Below are 20,203 nucleotides of genomic sequence, written 5' to 3'. Positions count from 1 at the left end.
TCACCTTACTGTACACCCAGGACAGGGATATACACACTGTACAGAGCTGGATCACCGTACTGTGCACCCAGGACAGGGATATACACTCTGTACACAGCTGGATCACCGTACTGTACACCCAGGACAGGGATACACACACTGTACAGAGCTAGATCACTGTACAGAGCTAGATCACCGTGCTGTGAACCCAGGATAGGGATACACACACTGTACAGAGCTGGATCACTGTACTGTGCACCCAGGACAGGGATATACACACTGTACAGAGCTGGATCACCGTACTGTGCACCCAGGACAGGGATACACACACTGTACAGAGCTGGATCACCGTACTGTGCACCCAGGACAGGGATACACACACTGTACAGAGCTGGATCACCGAACTGTGCACCCAGGACAGGGATATACACACTGTACAGAGCTAGATCACCATACTATGCACCCAGGACTGGGGTATACACACACTGAACAGAGATAGATCACTGTACTGTGCTCCCAGGACAGGGATATACACACTGTACAGAGCTAGATCACCAAACTGTGCACACAGGACAAGAATACACACTGTACAGAGCTAGACCACTGTATTGTGCACCCAGGACAGTAATATACACACTGTACAGAACTAGATCACCAAACTGTGCACCCATGACAGGAACATACACACTGTACAGAGTCGGATCACCCAACTGTGCACCCAGGAGAGGGATACACACTGTACAGAGCTAGATCACCAAACTGTGCACCCCAGACTGGAATACACACACTGTACAGAGCTAGATCACTGAACTGTGCACTCAGGACAGGGATACACACTGTACAGAGCTGGATCACTGAACTGTGCAACCAGGGCAGGGATATACAGACTACAGAGTTGGATCACCAAACTGTACTTTCAAGATGTGAATATACACATTGTACAGTTAAACCACAGGACTGTTCACCCAGGTTGTGAATATAGTTACTGAAAAGAACTAGATCATTGAACTGTCCCCCCAGGATGTGAATATACACTTGGCACACAATATACACACTACACAAAGCTAGGTCACCAAAATATGTACACTTAGGACAGGAATATACATACTGTATCGAGCTAGAATACCAAACTGTACACCCAGGATGTGAATATACACATTGTACAGTTAGAACACAGAACTGTACACCCAGGTTGTGAATATATTTACTGAACAGAGCCAGATCACTGAACTGTACACCCATGATGTGAATACACTCACTGAATCAGAACAGCAATAAGACAGAATGTAGTTATACTGCGGCAGCAAGGTCTCTCCCAAGCAAAGATTTCAAAGCAAATTGGAGTTTCAAAATGTGCTGTGCAGGCTCCTTTGAAAAATCACCAGGAAATGAGCAACCTTTAGGACTATAGACACAGTTATTGGCTAAGTAAACTTAGTAGTAGTAAACTTGAAGCAGATAAAAGAAATATTTTCTTCATTCCCCTTAAAAATTGGAACATGCCAAGCTGTGCAAATGGCTAAAAACTGGCAGCAATTTGTGGAACCTAACTACACCCATTCACTGTTTGGAAAAGACTAGACAGAAATAGTCTTCACAGAAGAATTATGTCCAAAAAGCTATAAAACATGGAAATAAGGTCAAGCAACTGAACTATGCATACAAAAATAGGAACTGTATTGCAAAAATAATTATAGCAGATGCTCTGGACTGATGAGTCAAAATTTGAAATATTTGGCTGTAACATAAGACAGTATGGTTGCTTAAGGGCTGGGCTGGAGAGCGGTACAATAAAGAGTGATTGCTGGAAACTGTGAAGCATGGTGGAGGTTCCTTATGTGCTTGGGGCTGCAATTCAGCAAATGAAGCTGGGGATTTGGTCAGGATTAATGGTGTCCTCAGTGCTGAGAAATACATCCAGAAATTTTTCCATCATATAGTGCCATCAAGGAGGTTTCTGATTAGCTCAAAATTTATTTTGCACCAGAACAACATCCCTAAACATACAGCCAATGTTATTAATAACTATTGTCAGCATGAAGAAGAACAAGGAGTCCTGGAAGTGATTATATGGTCCCCACAGAACAATTACGTATATATACTGAGCCCGCATCTTTCCGCGATCCACCCGCGAATGTTAACATGTTAAATGCCGCTGTCATTCGCTGACAACGACATTTAACATGCAGGCGCCGGAAGTGTGTCACAAACCTCAGCCATCGGTGCCCCTATCACATGATCGTGGGGAGCTGATGGGTTAGCATGACAACCAGGGGGTCTGCAGAAGACCCCCATGCTTGTCATTGCAGATCTGCTATGAGTGCTGCCCCATGGCTGGCGTTCATAGCAGATGATCATTTCTGCTACACATAGCAGGGCTGAAGCACTTCCACTATTTCAGCTTCCAGCTCTATCAATCAGGGCCGGGACAAAGTATTTTGGTCCCTAGGCAGATAAAGCTAATGGCACCTCTCCATCCCAGGAATGGCTCAGAGACTAAGGTAACAGGACCCCTAATGCACCTCCCCTTCGATGGATTAGGTAACAAACTTTGATGATTACTTTCACTAGAATTGTTACCTTTTTCACAAAAAAAGTAATTAAAAAAAAAGTGGTGTACTTTAGTGATGTGACTTATCAGGGAGCGCAATTTCAAAGTTACAGGGGTTGGACAAAATAATGGAAACACCTAACGTTTTGGCATCATAATCTTCGAACATGTTATAAACATGCAAACCGTTACATATGGTAATGTTTTGTAGTTGATTATTTGTGTTATGTGATATGTGTATGTAAATTAACTGTTTGTTTTGCAGAATTGTAAGAACATTGTTGAGAACCTGATACCAATGGCAGACCTCTCGGATTTTCAAAGAGGCCAAATTGTTGGTGCTCGTATGGCAGGCGCTAGTGTAACAGAAAGTGCCCGAATGCTTGGCGTGTCAAGAGGTACTGTCTCCAAAGTAATGACTGCGTTTGAAAGAGAAGGAAAAACATCTGCAGCAAAGCACAGGTCCGGCCGAAAGTCGAAGTTGACTGACAGATACCGTCGGACTCTAAAGCGAATTGTGAGAGAGGATCGCAAGACCACGGCTCTGAAAATCACTGCTGAGCTCAATGAACACCTACAGAACCCAGTTTCCACGAAAACTGTTCATTGGGAGCTGCACAAATCTGGATTCCAGGGAAGAGCTGCAATTAGAAAACCGCTGCTCTCAATGACAAATGTTTCCAAGCATTTAGAGTGGTGTAGAAACCTCCAGAATTGGTCCCTCAAGCAGTGGAAACATGTGATATTCTCAGACGAATCATCATTTACCCTATTTCCGACCTCCGGCTGAGTGTACGTTTGGAGACAGCCGAAAGACGCATTCCATCCAGACTGCCTTCTCCCAACCGTAAAACATGGTGGAGGTTCTGTGATGATCTGGGGTGCTATTTCGTGGAGATCCGCCGGGCCAATGATATCCCTTCATGGAAGAATTAACAGCTGAGATTATTTAGGCATTTTGGGCGACCAAGTACATCCTATGGTTCAAGCACTGTTCCTGGAGGGGAACACTATCTTTCAGGATGATAATGCACCAATTCATACAGCTAGAATCATTAAAGCATGGCACGAGGAACATTCTAATGAAATTAAGCATCTCATCTGGCCTCCACAATCTCCAGACCTCAACATTATTGAGCATTTATGGTCGATTTTAGAGATTCAAGTTAGACGTCGATTTCCGCCGCCATCGTCTTCAAAGAACTGGAGGGTGTTTTAACTGAAGAATGGGCTAAAATTCCTTTGGAAACAATTCACACCTTGAATGAATCCATACCTCAGAGAATTGAGGCTGTAATCACCGCAAAAGGTGGACCTACACCATATTAAACTAACTTTTGTTGATGTTTCCAGGTGTTTCCATTATTTTGTCCAACCCCTGTAGATACAGAATCAATTTTTTTACACAATACTGACCTCCATCTTCTCCAGTCTTTTGCAGCACATCCCGACACAGTCCCCTTAAAAATCACAGTGTTATTAAAATGCCCTCTGCATAAAAATAAATTTTCTTATTATAACCTAAGTAAGTCTCCTATGCTATATTACCTCCAAGCTGTCTACCATTATCAGCTATCACCACCACGCCATCTGCCCTTTCCTGGAGTCATCTTTTTCTTTTCATCTCCATCTTGTCTAGATGACATGGTGAGTTTTCACATCCACAACTGGCCTCTGCAGACCTCCATCTTCTCCAGTCTTTTGCAGCACATCCCGACACAGTGCCCTTAAAAATCACAGTGTTATTAAAATGCCCTCTGCATAAAATATATTTTCTTATTATAACCTAAGTAATTCTCCTATGCTATATTACCTCCAAGCTGTCTACCATTATCAGCTATCACCACCACACCATCCAGCCTTATGAACCACTGACTATACCATAGTTGTCCCTCTCTAATTTTCCATTACACTTTCTATATCCCCACACTGTCCTACCACCTTGCTATCCCTTCTCCATATTGCCTCTCTATTTCACGCTGTCAATATATAGCATGGTCACCACCACAGCCCTCCATATTAAGTATGGTGTCCACCACAGACCGCGATAAATAGTATGATGTCAAAAACAGCACTCACGTATTATATAATGGGCCCCACAGCATCCTATACAGTATTATGGCCAACAAACAGAACCCCAAACAGTATGATATTTGCCACAGATCCCATTATAACGACCTCTACAACCTCATATACAGTATGGTCACCACAGCGCCTTATGTAGTTTGCTGTCCCACCTCACAGTCCCTCATTTCGTAACCCCCCTGCACTGCCTCTGTTTATCCCCCCACCTGCACAGTCCCTCCATTTATACCCCCCCACTTGCACATCCCCTCAGTTTATCCCCCTCCTGCACAGCCCCTCAGTTTATTTCGCCAATCTGAACAGACCCTCAGTTTACCACACTTTTATATGTGCTACCATTTTCTGTAAATGTGTTGTGTTCCATTGCACAATACTATATTTTAGATAGGGACAGTGTAGTGCACCCTTTGGACACTAGAGGGGGGCACTTTAGTACATAGAGCTCTTAACAAGATAGGGTTAAGTGTAGGAGGGGCTGCCTGGAGGTGGCTAGGCTAGAAGAAAGTTCAGATGGGGCCAGGGCGCCTGAAGTGTCCACATGGACTATAGGTCCAGGACGGCTCGGCAGCCATGCAACGTTATTAGTGAAAGTCCCAGTTATTCACAGCTATTGGACATTAGTACAGTGAGCCAGAACAGCAGATAAGATGTGGCAACTCATTGCCTGGGAGACACTCTTAAGACTGGAGTCGGACAGGCTGAGGAGCAACCAGTAACAGGGAGTGAGGAACAGAAGGGTTTTGTAGCTTCACAGGGAGCAGTACAGACAGGTCTGATGCTTTTCCAGAGGCAACTAAACCATTTGGCTGATGATCTCAAGTCTGGGGCGAAGCAGGCAGAAGCAATTGTCATCATGGCCAGGTTAGGTCAGGAGGAAGCTGGGAAGCAGTCAAAGACAGTCTGGTCCGGGTACGTGCCATGTGGAAGTGCCAGCAAAGTAGGGAGAGCTGAGGAACCATGTAAAGAAGGATGTGTTATAAATTATATGCCAACTGTGGATATGCTGTGTGAAGTTGTCAGTAAAGAAATCGTTCAAATTACCATGGACTGTGTCTCAGTTACTAGGGGTCGCCTCGGAGAGGGGCTTTCGCAGGTTGGAAAGTGCCCAGAGGCACCCGAACCTGGAGATTCAGGTATGCTGAATAGTGAACTTTACTCTTCTGTGAGGGAAGGCCTGCACACCGATGCTTTAGCGTACATGGCCACAACTATAGTCCTGGTCGACCCTTACATTTGCACAGCCCCTCAGTTTATTTCGCCAATCTGAACAGACCCTCAGTTTATTCCCCTTTCTGCATAGACCCTCAGTTTTTTTCGCTCCACTTGAATAGCCCCTCAGTTTATTCCCCCCCACCTGCACAGCCCCTCAGTTTATTCCCCCCACTTGCACAGCCCCTCAATTTATTCCACCATCAGCACTGCACCTCATTTTAGCTACTCCCATGCGGAAGTTGCGTGCGTGTTGCTGGAGATCCCTGCAGAGCTGGGGAAATTACAGCTCCTCTGCTTCTGTCCCGGGCGGCACACATACTGCAATTGTATTTGCGTCTGATAGACACAAATACAATTGAATGCAGAGATGGAGCGACAACCAGGGAGCAGGAGAGTGAGCAGTGTCAGTGACTGCCACTGCTTCCCTGTGTGCCCGCTCCCTGACCGAAACTGTGCTGAATGTCTGGAGGAAGGTGTGGGGCGGCTTCAGGCAAGCACCTATTTTTTTAAGTGTGCCCCCCTCGGGTAGGCAGGAGGTGGCACCCGTGGTACGTGTCTTTACTGCCTACCCCTTGTCCTGGCCATGCTGTCAATCACTTAGTAGGGATTGGAGTTAAGCTGAGAGTGGAGCTGAAGAAGTGGAAGCGCACTGTCCCTGCCAGAGCACTTCCAGCCTCATTTGCATATCACATCTAAAAATAATGACTTTCCCTCCACGTGTGCTCAGATGTATGGGCTCTTCTAGCCTTCTAAATCTGATGACATACAAGCTGCAACTCCTTCCACATTATGTAGTAATGTCCCCCATCTTGGGCTCCTTCCTGGTATATATGTCCCTTACCACGGGCCCCGTCCTAGTATATGTCCCCCATTCAGGTATATATGTCTCTTATCCAAGGTTATTTATCCCCCATCCTGGTATGAATGTTCCACATCTTGGTATATCCCCCATCCTAGTATATATGTCCCCCATCCTGGTTTATATGTCCTTTATCCTGGTATGTATATCCCCCATTCTGGTACATTCAGTGGCTTGTGAAAGTATTCACCCCTTGACATTTACATTTTTCATGTTTTGCTACATCAGAAACTGGAATTAACATTGTTTTGGTTTTTTTTGAGGGTTTGCATCAGTTCATGTAAAGAATGTTCCTAGAACTGTGAACATTTGGTTTTCTTTTTATTGTGAAGCAAACAACAAATAGGCCAAAATAGCTAAAAACGTCACTGTTCATAACTATTCACACTCCTAAAGTCATTACTTTGTAGAGCCTCCTTTTGTGTCAATTAAAGCTACAAGTCGCTTTAGATAAGTCTCTATGAGCTTTGTACATTTTGGCACTGGTATTTTTGCCAATTCCTCAAGACAAAGCTGCTCTAACTCCTTCAAGTTAGATGTTTTCCTCAGGTGAACGGCAATCTTCAAGTCTGACCACAGATTCTTAATGGCATTAAGGTCTGGGCTTTGACTAGGCCATTCCAAAACATTTCTACGTTTCTCTTTAAACCACTCGAGTGTCACTTTAGCAGTATGCCTTGGGTCATTGTCTTGTTGGAAGGTGAACCTCCATCCCAGTCTCAAATCACTGAGACTGAAACAGGTTTTGCTCAAGAATATCCCTCTATATTGCACCATCCATCTTCCCTGTCATTGCTGCCGAAAAACATCCCAATAGCATGATGCTGCCACCACCATGTTTGACTGTGGGAATGGTGTTCTTTGTCTGATGAGCTGTGATGGTTTGGTGCCAGACATAACGTTTACCTTTGTGGACAAAAACTTAAATTTTGATCTCATCTGACAACATCACCTTCCTCCATACATTAGGGGAGTATCCCATATGTTTTTTGGCAACTTCAAAACAAGCCTTACAATTTTTGTAAGTAAAGTTTTTTTCTGTTCACTTTTCCATAAAGGCCACCTCTACTGAGTGCTTGGCTTATTATGGTCATATGGACAGATACTCCAGTCTCTGCTTAGGAACGCTGTAGCTCCTCCAGGGTTATCTTTGGTCTCTTAGTTGCATCTCTGATTAATGTCCTCCTTGCCGGGACTGAAAATTTGGGTGGGCGGTCCTCTCTTGGCAGGTTTGTTATGGTACTATGTTATTTACATTTGATGATAATTTGATGGTCTTTCAGTGGATCATCAAAGATTGGGATTTTTTTTTATAACCCGACTTTGACTTCTACTTCTTAGGGTATGTGCACACGTTGCAGATTTTATTGCGGATCTGCAGCATTTTTTGCCGCACTTATTCGCATAAAATCCACAGTGTAGTGCACAGGCAATGTGAACCTATGGGAAATGGAGATTTCCTGTGCACATGCTGCGGAAAAAAACAAACAGATTTGCAGCGTTTTATTTTCCGCAGCATGTCAATTCTTTGTGCGGACCTGCAGCATTTCTGCACCCATTGATTTGCATTGAGTCAGGCACATCTGCGGCAAAACCGCAGATGCAAAAAAGATCTGCGTTTTTGCTGCAGATGTGGGTACTAGAAACACTGCGGACTGGGAGGAGGGAAGTGTGTGGGCAGAGACTGTGTGCGTGTCTGTGTGCGGGCGGGGTCTGCGTTTATGTGTGTGCCGGGGTCTGCGTGTCTGTGTGTCCCTGGTGTGTGTCTGTCTGCTGTGCAGCCATTGTCTGATGGGACAACTGCATTGCTGATGATGTGAAAGTAGCCCTATCAGACAACGCATGTAAAGTGTAAAAAGAAAAAAAAAAACCATGCAGAACACACAGTACATATAACATAGAGTACATACTCACCATATACACCTAATTCCCCAAAGCCCTCTATCTCCTGTAATAAAAATAATAAACCAACCTGTACTTACCTTTCCGCCGTAGTCCAGTTAATAACGAGTGTCCCACGACGATCTCCCATGTAGAACACTGACATTGGGTGATGTCAGTGCTCTACAGGGGCTTCCGCAATGAAATGAAAGGCGGAGGTAATCCTCCGCTGTGTATGCCTCCGCCGCCGGGAAAGAGGTCCCTGTAAAGGCCCCTTTACATTTAGCGATGCACCAGCGATCCCGACAGCGATATGACCCGGTCAGGATCGCTGGTGCATCGCTAAATGATCGCTAGTGAGCTGCCACACAGGCAGATCTCACAGCGATGTAGCGACGCAGCAGCGGTCGTTACTTACCTTTCAGACGAGGCGATCCTGACATCCTCCCGCCCGCGTCCACGCGTCGCTCATCAGCGCCAGCAGGAAGCGCCCGACGAGAAATGGAGCTGCATGATCTTGCGCAATCAGCAACAGACAGCGGTAGAGCCGGTCAGAGGTAAGTATCACACACAGCAATATCGCAAGCGATATCGCTGCTGCGTCACAAAATCGGTGACGCGCTAGCGATATCGCTATGTGTAAAGGCCCCTTAACCCTAACCCTAATTCTCACACAGCATTGCTGTAAAGTGAGAGCCTGAACTCAGGTAACTTCAGTGATGCACTGCAGGAGCCATTGTCTCCTGTCAGTGTGTCACTGGAGGCCCTGTAGAGAGGTCACACCTCCTGATGTGACTTCTTTAAAGGGGAGAATGTCATGGGACACTCCTTAGTAAATGGATTACGTTGGAACAGGGAGTATTTTTGTTTATTATTTTCTTTTTTTTTTCAAGAGAGCGCGTCTCATGGATTAGACGTACAATAAAATGGGAAAACTGTAGTGTCTTATTTAATTAAAATACTTTTTTCTGACAGTGTGTGTTTATTTAACCCTTAACAACTATATGATTAGTAATGGATAGGTGTCTTATTGACACCTCTCTATTGCTAACGGAGCTTAATGTCACCTTTCAATACAAAGGTGACATTAACCCCTTATTATCCCATATGCCAACGCTACACAGCAGTGGGAAGAGAGAGGCTAAGTGCCGGAATTGGCGCATATTACAGATGCGCCATTTCTGGGGCAGCTGCGGGCTGCTGTTTGTAGCCGGGGGGGCCAATATCCATGGCCCCTTCCTAGGCTATGAATATCAGCCCACAGCTGTCTGCATAGCCTTTCTGGCTATTAATTATAGGGGGACCCCACGTCATTTTTTTTTGGGGGGGGCTATTTTAATAGCCAGTAAAGGCTACTCATACAGCTGTGGGCTGATATTCATAACCTGGGAAGATTCATGGATATTGCCCGCTTCCCAGGCTATAAACACCGACCCCCAGTCGCTGGCTTTCCCACCCTAGACTTGAAAATTGCGCGGGAGCCCACGCAATTTTTTTTCCATTTTTAAAAAAAATTAAACATATTACGTTTAAGGCCGGGGTCACACTTGCGAGAAACTCACATAAGTCTCGCACCTTATTACCCAGATTTTGCGGCTGCATGTATTTCTATGCAGCTGAACGCTTCAGTCCGAGTGCCGGTGGCAGTGCCAGGTATTGAGGTGCGAGACTCGTGCAAGTTTCTCATAAAGTGTGACCCGGGCCTAACACTGATTTTTTTCTATCTATAGATATATCGACATATAGATATATTGATAGATAGATATATCTATAGATGGATAGATGGAATGAGATAGATCAAAAGATATTATCTATAGATCTATCCATCTATCTATCCTAAGCCAGCCAGTACACTAACAAGGGCAGTTTGAGGTGACAGTTTAGGGACGATGTATCCTGATTTTGGCAGGGGTAAGGACCTGCATAGGGTGATATGTGAGAGCAGGGACAGGCTCAGGTTGGAGCTCAGGAGGTGACCGTCCCTGGTTCCCTATTGTCAGGGCCTTCCTCTCCCCTATTCCATCAGCGTTGAGTTGCTGTATTGTTTGGTGACCGACCAATCATTGGGTCGTGTCACACTGGGCCAGTCACTCCGTGACATTATCACCAACCTGCACATTTTTTCTGGTGTGCCATGGCCCAAATGCAGGCCTTTGCTCAACTGCTCCAGACTCTCACCGATGAGCTCAAGGTGCTGCGTGGTGAGGTGGTGCAGCAGCTGCAGCAGTTGACGGGGATCTGGGCCTCGGCTCAGTTTCCCCATTCTCATCCTGAAAAGTTGGACGAGTGTAATGCGTATGTCATTCCGTATGTCACGCTAGTGCAATGCAATTTTGCTTTTTTTTTCCTCACATGCCATCCATATATTATCTGTATGACATGTGTATACTATCTGTATGCAATGCATTTTTTCAACATCTTTTCCACATTCAAAACCCAATTAGTCACGGTGCTCAATCATTGCTAACACTATGAAAACACACCAAAGATCCAAAGCTGGGATTTCATTCATATTACTGTATATGCAGGGCTGTATTTGGTTTTAATGCTGCCCTAGGCACTTCAAGTGGTCACGCCCCTTACTCATAAATTAGACTAAGGGTATGTGCACAGAACATTTTTTTGCACTTCATTTAACCGCTTCAGGTTTTCAGATAGCAAAGCGGTTAAAATAAGTTACTTTACCATTTTACAAGCGGATTCTGCTTTGAAGCCACTCACTAGTTAATACGATTTAAGTAAAAAACAGGCTAACAGTAGTAAAAAAAAGTCACATCAGGATAAAAGACACCCACATGTCCTGAAGCATCTTCCGCCTGAAAAAAGTCTTCTAAAAGACGTTGCACAAGCACTAAGAGTGCACATAGCCTTTAGACAGTAGTTAATGCTGCCCTACACATTATACTACAAAGATTTCAACTGGTCTGGCCGACAGTCTATTGTATGTGGGTGCTCCTTATTGATGATTGATGGGTAAGATATGGATTCGGCGTGTCTAATTTCAAACTGCGGTTACTTTTCTTCTCTATTGTGATAACCCGTCACCAGAGATATCTATCAGCGGCTCTCTCATAGAGAACACATGAGCACTCAGCAGAGTGTACTACTGTGTATGGGACAGATGGGCAAAATAATAGTTGGCCGAATGATCAGACAGTTGTCTGTAATGGACGGAAGCTTTAGTCATATACTTGTTCAGCTGACATATATGGCCTTATTCAGACGGCTGTATTTTTGATCCAATAATTATCTTAAGTCTAATAAATTAAAGATTGCTACATCGATTGCTACATGACTACCTCACGAGAACCGCCGTCAGTACATGACTACATCTGCAGAACCACCGTCAGTACTAAACTACATCACCAGAGCTACCATCTCTATACGACTAAATTATTGGAATCAGCGGTGGTGCATGACTACAGCCCCAAGTTTAGTACAGCGATCATTTGGAATGTCGTATATAATTGTATCGCATGAAACAGAGCAACACCCAGTATGTACTTAACCCCTTTACCCTCGAGGGTGATTTGCACGTTAATGACCGGGCGAATTTTTACAATTCTGACCACTGTCCCTTTATGAGGTAATAACTCTGGAACGCTTCAACGGATCATGGCGATTTTGAGAATGTGTTTTCGTGACATATTGTACTTTATAGTAGCAGTAAAATTTCTTTGCTATAAGTTGCGTTTGTGTAAAAAAAAATGGAAATTTGGTGAAAATTTGGAAAATTCTGCAATTTTCAAACTTTGAATTTTTATGTCCTTAAAGCAGAGAAATATGTCAATACTTAAGTAACACTTCCCACATGTCTGATTTACATCAGCACAATTTTGGAAATAAATTTTTTTTCGTTAGGAAGTTATAAGGGTAAAAAATTGACCAGCAATTTCTCATTTTTACAACAAAATGTACAAAACCATTTTTTTAGGGACCACCTTACATTTGAAGTCACTTTGAGGGGTCTATATGGCAGAAAATACCCAAAAGTGACACCATTCTAAAAACTGCACCCCTCAAAGTACGCAAAACCATATTCAAGAAGTTTATTAACCCTTCAGGTGCTTCACGAGAGCTAAAGCAATGTGGAAGGAAAAAAATGAACATTTTTCCTTTTTTTCACTAAAATGTAACTTTAGACTCATTTTTTATTTTCACAGGGGTAACGGGAAAAGAATAACCCCAAAATATCTAGTGCAATTTCTCTTGAACAAGCCGATACCCAATATATGGGGAAAAACCACTGTTTATGCTCAAGGCAGAGCTCGGAAGAGAAGGAGCGCCGTTTGACTTTTTCGACGCAAAATTGGATTGGATGCCATGTCGCATTTGGAGAGCCCCTGATGTGCCTAAACAGTGGAACCCCCCCACAAGTGACCCTATGTTGGAAAGTAGACCCCCAAGGAACTTATCTAGATGTGTGATGGGCACTTTGAACCCCCAAGTGCTTCACAGAAGTTTATAATGTTGGGAAGTGAAAATAAAAAATCATTTTTTCCACTAAAATGATCTTTTCGCCCACAATTTTTTTTATTTTCCCAAGGGTAACAGGAGAAATTAAACCCTAAAAGTTGTGGGGGAACAACTGTTTTGGTGCATGGCAGAGCTTGGAAGGAAAGGAGCGCCGTTCGACCTTTTCCAACCAAAATTGGCTGGAATTGAGATCGGACTCCATGTCGCGTTTGGAGAGCTCCTGATGTGCATAAACAAGTGACCCCATTTTGGAAACTAGACCCCCCCAAAGAACTTATCTAGATGTGTGGTGAGAATTTTGAACCACCAAGTGTTTTAGTAAAGTTTATAACGCCTGGCCGTGAAAATAAAAAATCATTTTTTCCCCAAAAAAATTATCTTTTAGCCCCCAATTTTTTATTTTCACAAGGGTAACAGGAGAAATTAGACCCCAAAAGTTGTTGTCCATTTTATCCTGAGTACGCTGATACCCCATACGTGGGAAAAAACTACTGTTTGAGCACACGTCAGGGCTCAGAAGGGAAGTAGTGACGTTTTGGAATGCAGACTTTGATTAAATGGTCTGCAGAGCCCCTGATGTGCCAAACAGTGGAAATTCCCCACAAGTGATCCCATTTTAGAAAGTAGATCCCTTAACGAACTTATCTAGATGTGGCTAAACAGTAGCAGTGCTCAACAAGTGCCCCCTTTTTGGAACGAATCTACTGTTTCCTGGTATGTGAATTTTATAATGTAGTGGCACACGTGAGTCGTGTAGTGTTTGTCAGGTTGTCATATGTCAGTTATGCAAGTCAGAAATGAATTTAGCAGTGCATGGAGGTGTTGTACAATCTGAAGCAATCTTTCATACATAGCCCAGGTTTGTCGGGGCAGGTGTCACATTGATAAATGGAGTCCTTGTGTATTCCCCTTTTGTAACACACTCGGCACCTCTTTTGCGACCTTCCTTAGTTCCACTTTGAGCGACCTCCCCCGGGAAATGACCTGGTACCATGCGCAACTTCAGTTCCGGAAGTACTAGAGCCCGCTCTTTCCTGATTTCCAAAGATTGAGGCCTTGAACACTACCTCCTGGAACTGACTGTGAGCCCTCTTGGGACAAGACAGCTCACAGACTGACATCCGATGCGTCCATCTGGACCACAAATTCCTTGGAGAAATCGGGTGCTACCAGCATCGGCTGTTTACACAGGGTCAGCTTCAGTTCCTGGAAGGCTGTCTCAGCTTCTGGAGACCACTTGGCCAAAGCCAACATTGTCCCTTTAAGGAGATCCATGAGAGAGGCGGCTACCATGGTGAAGTTCTGGATGAACCAGCGGTAGTATCCCACAATGCCCAGGAACGCTCTGACCTATTTCTTTGAGAGGGGCTGTGGCCAGCCCTGGATCACCTCAACTTTATTTATCTGGGGCTTTATTATGCCCCTGTGTTGTGAATTCGCTTTCTGGCCTACCTCTGGTTACTAGTGAAGGTAGTGGAGCTGGTTATATTGACAGAGGGGTCGCGAGTTCTCTTTCTGGGCTCCCTCTAGTGGTTACTGGAGGTAATGGAGCTGATCTAATTAACAGAGGCCTGCCACCTGATAATGAGGAGGATGACTGGAGATCTGGAGTTTCTGACTGGATTTAAGACAGCCGACACCCTCTATCCCTGCTGGTGATTTTTCCTGCCTCCTGAGGTCTTAGTTTCCAGCTCAGTCCCTGCATGCTCAGCTAAGTGTTCTTTTGCTATTGTTCACATTTGATCTGGTTTTGTCTATTTCAGTTTTGTGTGGTCAGCCAGCTCTGACTGGGGCTGGGCTGAATTTCCATCCTTATGTTACTGCTTGTGCCAGTTTGTTTTTTGTCCCTTATTAGATTAGCCTCTTTTTGCTCTGCTTTCAGAATATACCAAAGTGCTGATATAGTGGGCGAAGTCTAGTGACTTCAGTATTTTTCTATCAGACGTGTTGGGCATTTTTTGCGGGTTTTTTTGCGTGATTGCAGACAGAGTCTTTCCTTTCCTGTCCTGTCTAGTTAGTGTGGGCCCCATTGTTTGCTCAGTCTATTTTCCTACCTGCGTTTTGTGTTTTCATCTTGTCTCACCGACAATATATGTTTGGGGGCTATCTATTCCTTTGGGGTCTGCTCTGGGGCAGCTTAGATTTCCCCTTTCTTGCTTTATGCTTATTTAGTTCTCCGGCTGTGTTGAGGCGTCTAGAATCATCGTAGGTACACTCCACGGCTACTGCTAGTTGTGTGGATACGATCAGGAGTCTGCAATCCGCTTAGTTACCAACCTCTCTGGCTTTCTGTTGCTTAGCTTGGTCTTGCTTTCCTCCTCGGTGACCCAATCATAACAGAATCACCAGCCTAAACCGCAGATTTTAGGGTACTCAAAAGCAGGAGAGGATTGTAAAAAAAAGTCATAAATTTTTTTTTTTATGTACTTTTTCCTCTTTATCTCTGGGGCCGTAGGAGGATTTTTTTTTCTTTAATGGAGATTAAGCAATTGTCTGATCATGTTGAGCAGCTCGCTGCTGAAGTGTGGGGAATTTCCGCCATTCTCGCTCAATCATCTGCTGTTGAACCAAAAATCCCTACTCCTGATATGTTTTCTGGGGATCGGTCTAAATTTTTGAATTTTAAGAATAATTGTAAACTATTTCTTGCCTTGAAGTCTAAATCATCGGGGAGCTCTGTGCAGCAGGTTAAAATTGTCTTTCCTTTCCTGTCCTGTCTAGTTAGTGTGGGCCCCATCGTTTTCTCAGTCTATTTTTCTACCTGCGTTTGTGTTTTCATCTTGTCTCACCGACAATATATGTTTGGGGGCTATCTATTCCTTTGGGGTCTGCTCTGGGGCAGCTTAGATTTCCCCTTTCTTGCTTTAGGCTTACGGTATTTAGTTCTCTGGCTGTGTCGAGGCGTCTAGGATCATTGTAGGTGCGCTCCACGGCTACTGCTAGTTGTGTGGATAGGATCAGGGGTTTGCAATCCGCTTAGTTACCAACCTCTCTGGTTTTCTGTGGCTTAGCTTGGTCTTGCTTTCCTCCTCGGTGACCCAATCATAAAACCCCTGTCTACCACATATCCCAAGTATCTCGCTTCTTCCATTCCCAAGGCACACTTCTTTGGGTTTATGGAGAACCCTACCTTCCTTAGAGCATCAAATACCGCCTGGACCTTGCTCAGATGGCTTCTCCAATCCTGGCTGAAGATTACAATATCGAAAAAACCTACAAGAAGCAAAATAAACAAAAACCCTGCTATAACTAAGTAAGAAGCAAAAGTGTGTTTAAATAACACAGGGTTCTTACTAATACAATTTTTGATTAAAAAAAAAGCATGAAATCCATCTCACTGTCGCCAAGGTGACCCTGATCGAGACGGTCCTACACTGTCTAATATTAAAACCTTACCATGTGTCAAAGTTGACCTCAGTGTATGAATAAGGACAGACAAAAGGACCAGGTCCCGACCTAAGGACACCAGCCTGGGGAAGCTTTTAAATGTTTTTTACTGCTCAAGAGGGTGAGACCACACCCCGACTTACACAGAATGCAAAAATACCAAGAAAAAACACAATGCCTACCACAAATCCCAAGTATCTCGCTTTATCCATTCCCAAGGCACACTTCTTCGGGTTTATGGAGATCCCCACCTTCCATAGAGCATCAAATACCGCCTGGACCTTCCTCAGATGGCTTCTCCAATCAAAGCTGAAGATTACAATATCATCCAGGTAGGCCACTGCATACCTCTTGTGGGGAGCTAGGATCTGGTCCATAGCTCTCTGGAAAGTTGCTGGAGCGCCTTGCAACCCAATCGGTATCTTTGTGTACTGGAAGCATCCATCTGGTGTTGAGAACGCAGTCTTTTCTTTGGCACCCTGGGGCATGAGAATTTGCCAATACCACCCTTGACCTCACAAAAGGGTAATTTACCGAGCTGGCCCTAGCCTCTCAATTAATTCATCAACCTGGGGCATCGGGTAGGCATCGGTCTTAGAAACCTTGTTCAGCTTCCGATAGTCATTGCAGAATCGCCATTCCCCATCTGGTTTTGGCACTAGGACTATTGGGCTGGACCAGCCACTCTTGGATTCCTCTGACTCCCAAGCTCAGTGTCCGCTTTACCTCCTTGGAAATCACCTGTTGGCATGCTTCGGGAATCCGGTATGACTTTAAGTTCACCCAGACATGAGGCTCCGTCAAGACGTCATGCTCTACCTTCGTACAACCTGGAAGATCTGAGAACAGGTCTCTGTTGCACTGTAGCAACTCTCAGCACTGCTGTTTCTGTGAGGGAAACAAGGTATCTGCCATTTTAACATCTTCCGCCCCAACCTCAGCCTTGGCCATCAGACAAGGAGCTTCCACGGGTTCTCTGTCTTGCCACGGTTTGATCAGGTTCACATGGTACACCTGGTAGGGCTTTCACTTCCCCGTTTGATGAATTTTTTAGTTGATCTCACCAACTCTCTCCACCATCTCATAGGGACCCTGCCACGGCCAGGAATTTGGTCTCCATCGTGGGTACCAGCACAAGTACTCGATCCCCTGTGTTGAACTGTCTTGCCCTGGCTGACCTGTTATACACCCTGGACTGGGCTTCTTGAGCCTTGAGGAGGTTCTCCGTTAAAATGAGCATCACGTTGGCAATCCTCTCTTGCATCTGGGTGACATGCTCTACTACGAATCTATAGGGGGTGGCTTCAGCCTCCCAGGATGCCACATCCAGGAGTTCAAATGGGGAGAAGCCAGTGGAAGCTTGGGGAACTTCCAGGATGGAGAACAGCAGGTAAGGAAGCAGACAGTCCCAGTCTCAGACATCCTTCTCCATTGCTTTCTTCAGCATGGCCTTCAAGGTTTTATTGAACCTTTCTATCAAGCCATCTGTCTGGGGATGGTAGACTGAGGTCTGGATTTGTGTGATTTGCAAGGTTTTGCACAACTCCGTCATCACCTTTGACCTAAACGGTGTCCCTTGGTCAGTCAGGATCTCTTTAGACAACCCCGTTCTCGAAAAGACATGGACCAACTCTCGGGCGATACACTTGGAGTAGGAGTTACGTAGCGGGGTGGCCTCCGGGTATCGTGTAGCATAGTAAAGTATCACCAGGATATACTGATGTCCTGTGGCGTACTTGACCAGGGGTCCTACTAGATCCATGGCTATGCGAGCAAATGGTACCTCAATTATGGGCAAAGGCATCAAGGGGCTAGGAAAATGGGCCACTGGGGATGTCGGCTGGCAGGTGGGACAGGACCTACAGCAGTTCACAATATCGCTGTGACAACCAGGCCAGTAAAACCTTTGAAGGATCCATTGCTGTGTTTTTTCTACGCCCAGGTGACCACCTAACACATGTGTATGAGCCATGTCTAATACTCTACGTCGGTATGGCCCTGGCACCAGTAATTGATCAATTAACCTCCCCTCTCAGCTTGGTGACGCGGTATAGCATTTCCCCATTCATGTCAAAATGTGGGTATCGAGTGTCAGTCCCCAGCTCTTGAGCAACACCATTAAGTACTGTTACATTTTCAAGCCCCTTTTAGAGTTAAGTCCCTGAGTTGGGCAGTCCAAAAGTTTCCCCTGGACACCTCCAGCTCAGGGATGTTGGCCTCAGTGGACGCTGGCTCATCCTCTTTGCCAACAAGCACACACAATGGAAACCTGTCAACCGCCGCTTGCGACGAGGTTTATTTAGGAGCGATCTGGCTGTTGTCTGGGCATCCAGACATCCTCCCTTTTCCTCACAAGTCCCAAAACAATGCAAAGTCCCGCCCTATTATAATAGTGTGCAATAGGTTCTTGACCGCGCTGACCTCATGGGACTCGGTGCCACAGCTTGTGTTTATGACAACCTGGGCCACAGGGTAGTCCTTTGCATAACCATGGATACAGCAGAAGCCCATGCTCTTTCCAGGAATCAGCCAATGTGGAATTGTGGGCCTCACTATGGTTACCAAACTTCCCGAGTCCAGCAAACCAGTCACTTGTACCCCCATTACTGTCACAATGCCCTAAGTAGGTAACTTACAAAATGATGCAGGGTCAGAGCCGTGTCCCTCCACCCCGACGCACGTTTTGTCAATACTTCCTCAGGGGGCGTGAGTGCTTAGGGATTTTAGATGGGTTTACATGTATTGTTAAGCACCATATCATTGGATCTTATTCTATTGATTCTATTTCTGATAATACTATACTATTATTTACATTACTATTTTATTACTATCATTATTTAAAGAAAATATTGGTTGGTCGGCATGAGGCGTTAAGAAAAGAATACATTCATTTATTGAGATTTTCCTTTACATCTATGGACAGAACATGGATGACATAATATGTAGTATGATCATTGACCTCCATATTGAAGATGGGTGACGGGAGAAATCTTGTGTAGTAAATGAGAAACAGCTGATCTTGCTCCTCTATGTGCTTGGTAAAATCTGAAATGAAAGCACAAGCAGATAATGGGAGTAATCATACAATATTCAGAGGCATCAAATCTTTAAAATTACAGGGAAAATTCCCTTAACCCAACATCATCGTGACCTGCTAGATTCTGAATTATTTCAGGCATAGAAAGGCATACATTCTACTATTAAAAACTATTTTCTAGCTGACTTGTAAATCTACATTGTGTTGCAGTTCACGTCTATAGATGTGCTGGATTACTAAATGCTGGTGTAATGGAATGGTACTTTATTTTCTGATTAACTTGAAATTCTTTTTATCTAAAAAATAAACTCACATGAGAAGTATCCAGGTCCGAAGACTCATTCCTGTCGAAGGTAGCTGTCCTAAAGAAATCCGGTGAGGGTCCACTTATCACTCCTCAGGGTTGGACAATAGAACAAAGGGTCCGTTTATGATATAGCTGCTGACCTCATGAGATCTGCGGCTCTCTGACGTCCTGTATATATCCTGTATTGTGGAAGCCATTGTGAAAGCTGTAAATCCAAAAAAGATTTAGTCACAGATCTGATAAAGAACCAAACACTGCAGCTTTCCGCACATATTAATAGTGAACCTCCAGGTATCGGACCCGATTATTACACTCATACATGTAGGCAATATGATCAAATGAAGCATAGCCTTTACCGGGTGTTTGTAGAGTCTCCTCATAGTAAAAGCACCTGTCTAGGTAATACCATATGTAAAAACATATGGTGAA

Source organism: Dendrobates tinctorius, unplaced genomic scaffold, assembly GCF_039654945.1.
Source record: "Dendrobates tinctorius isolate UK_male_01 unplaced genomic scaffold, ASM3965494v1 ptg000183l, whole genome shotgun sequence".
Lineage (NCBI taxonomy): Eukaryota > Metazoa > Chordata > Amphibia > Anura > Dendrobatidae > Dendrobates > Dendrobates tinctorius.
This window is presented reverse-complemented; position numbering follows the sequence as displayed.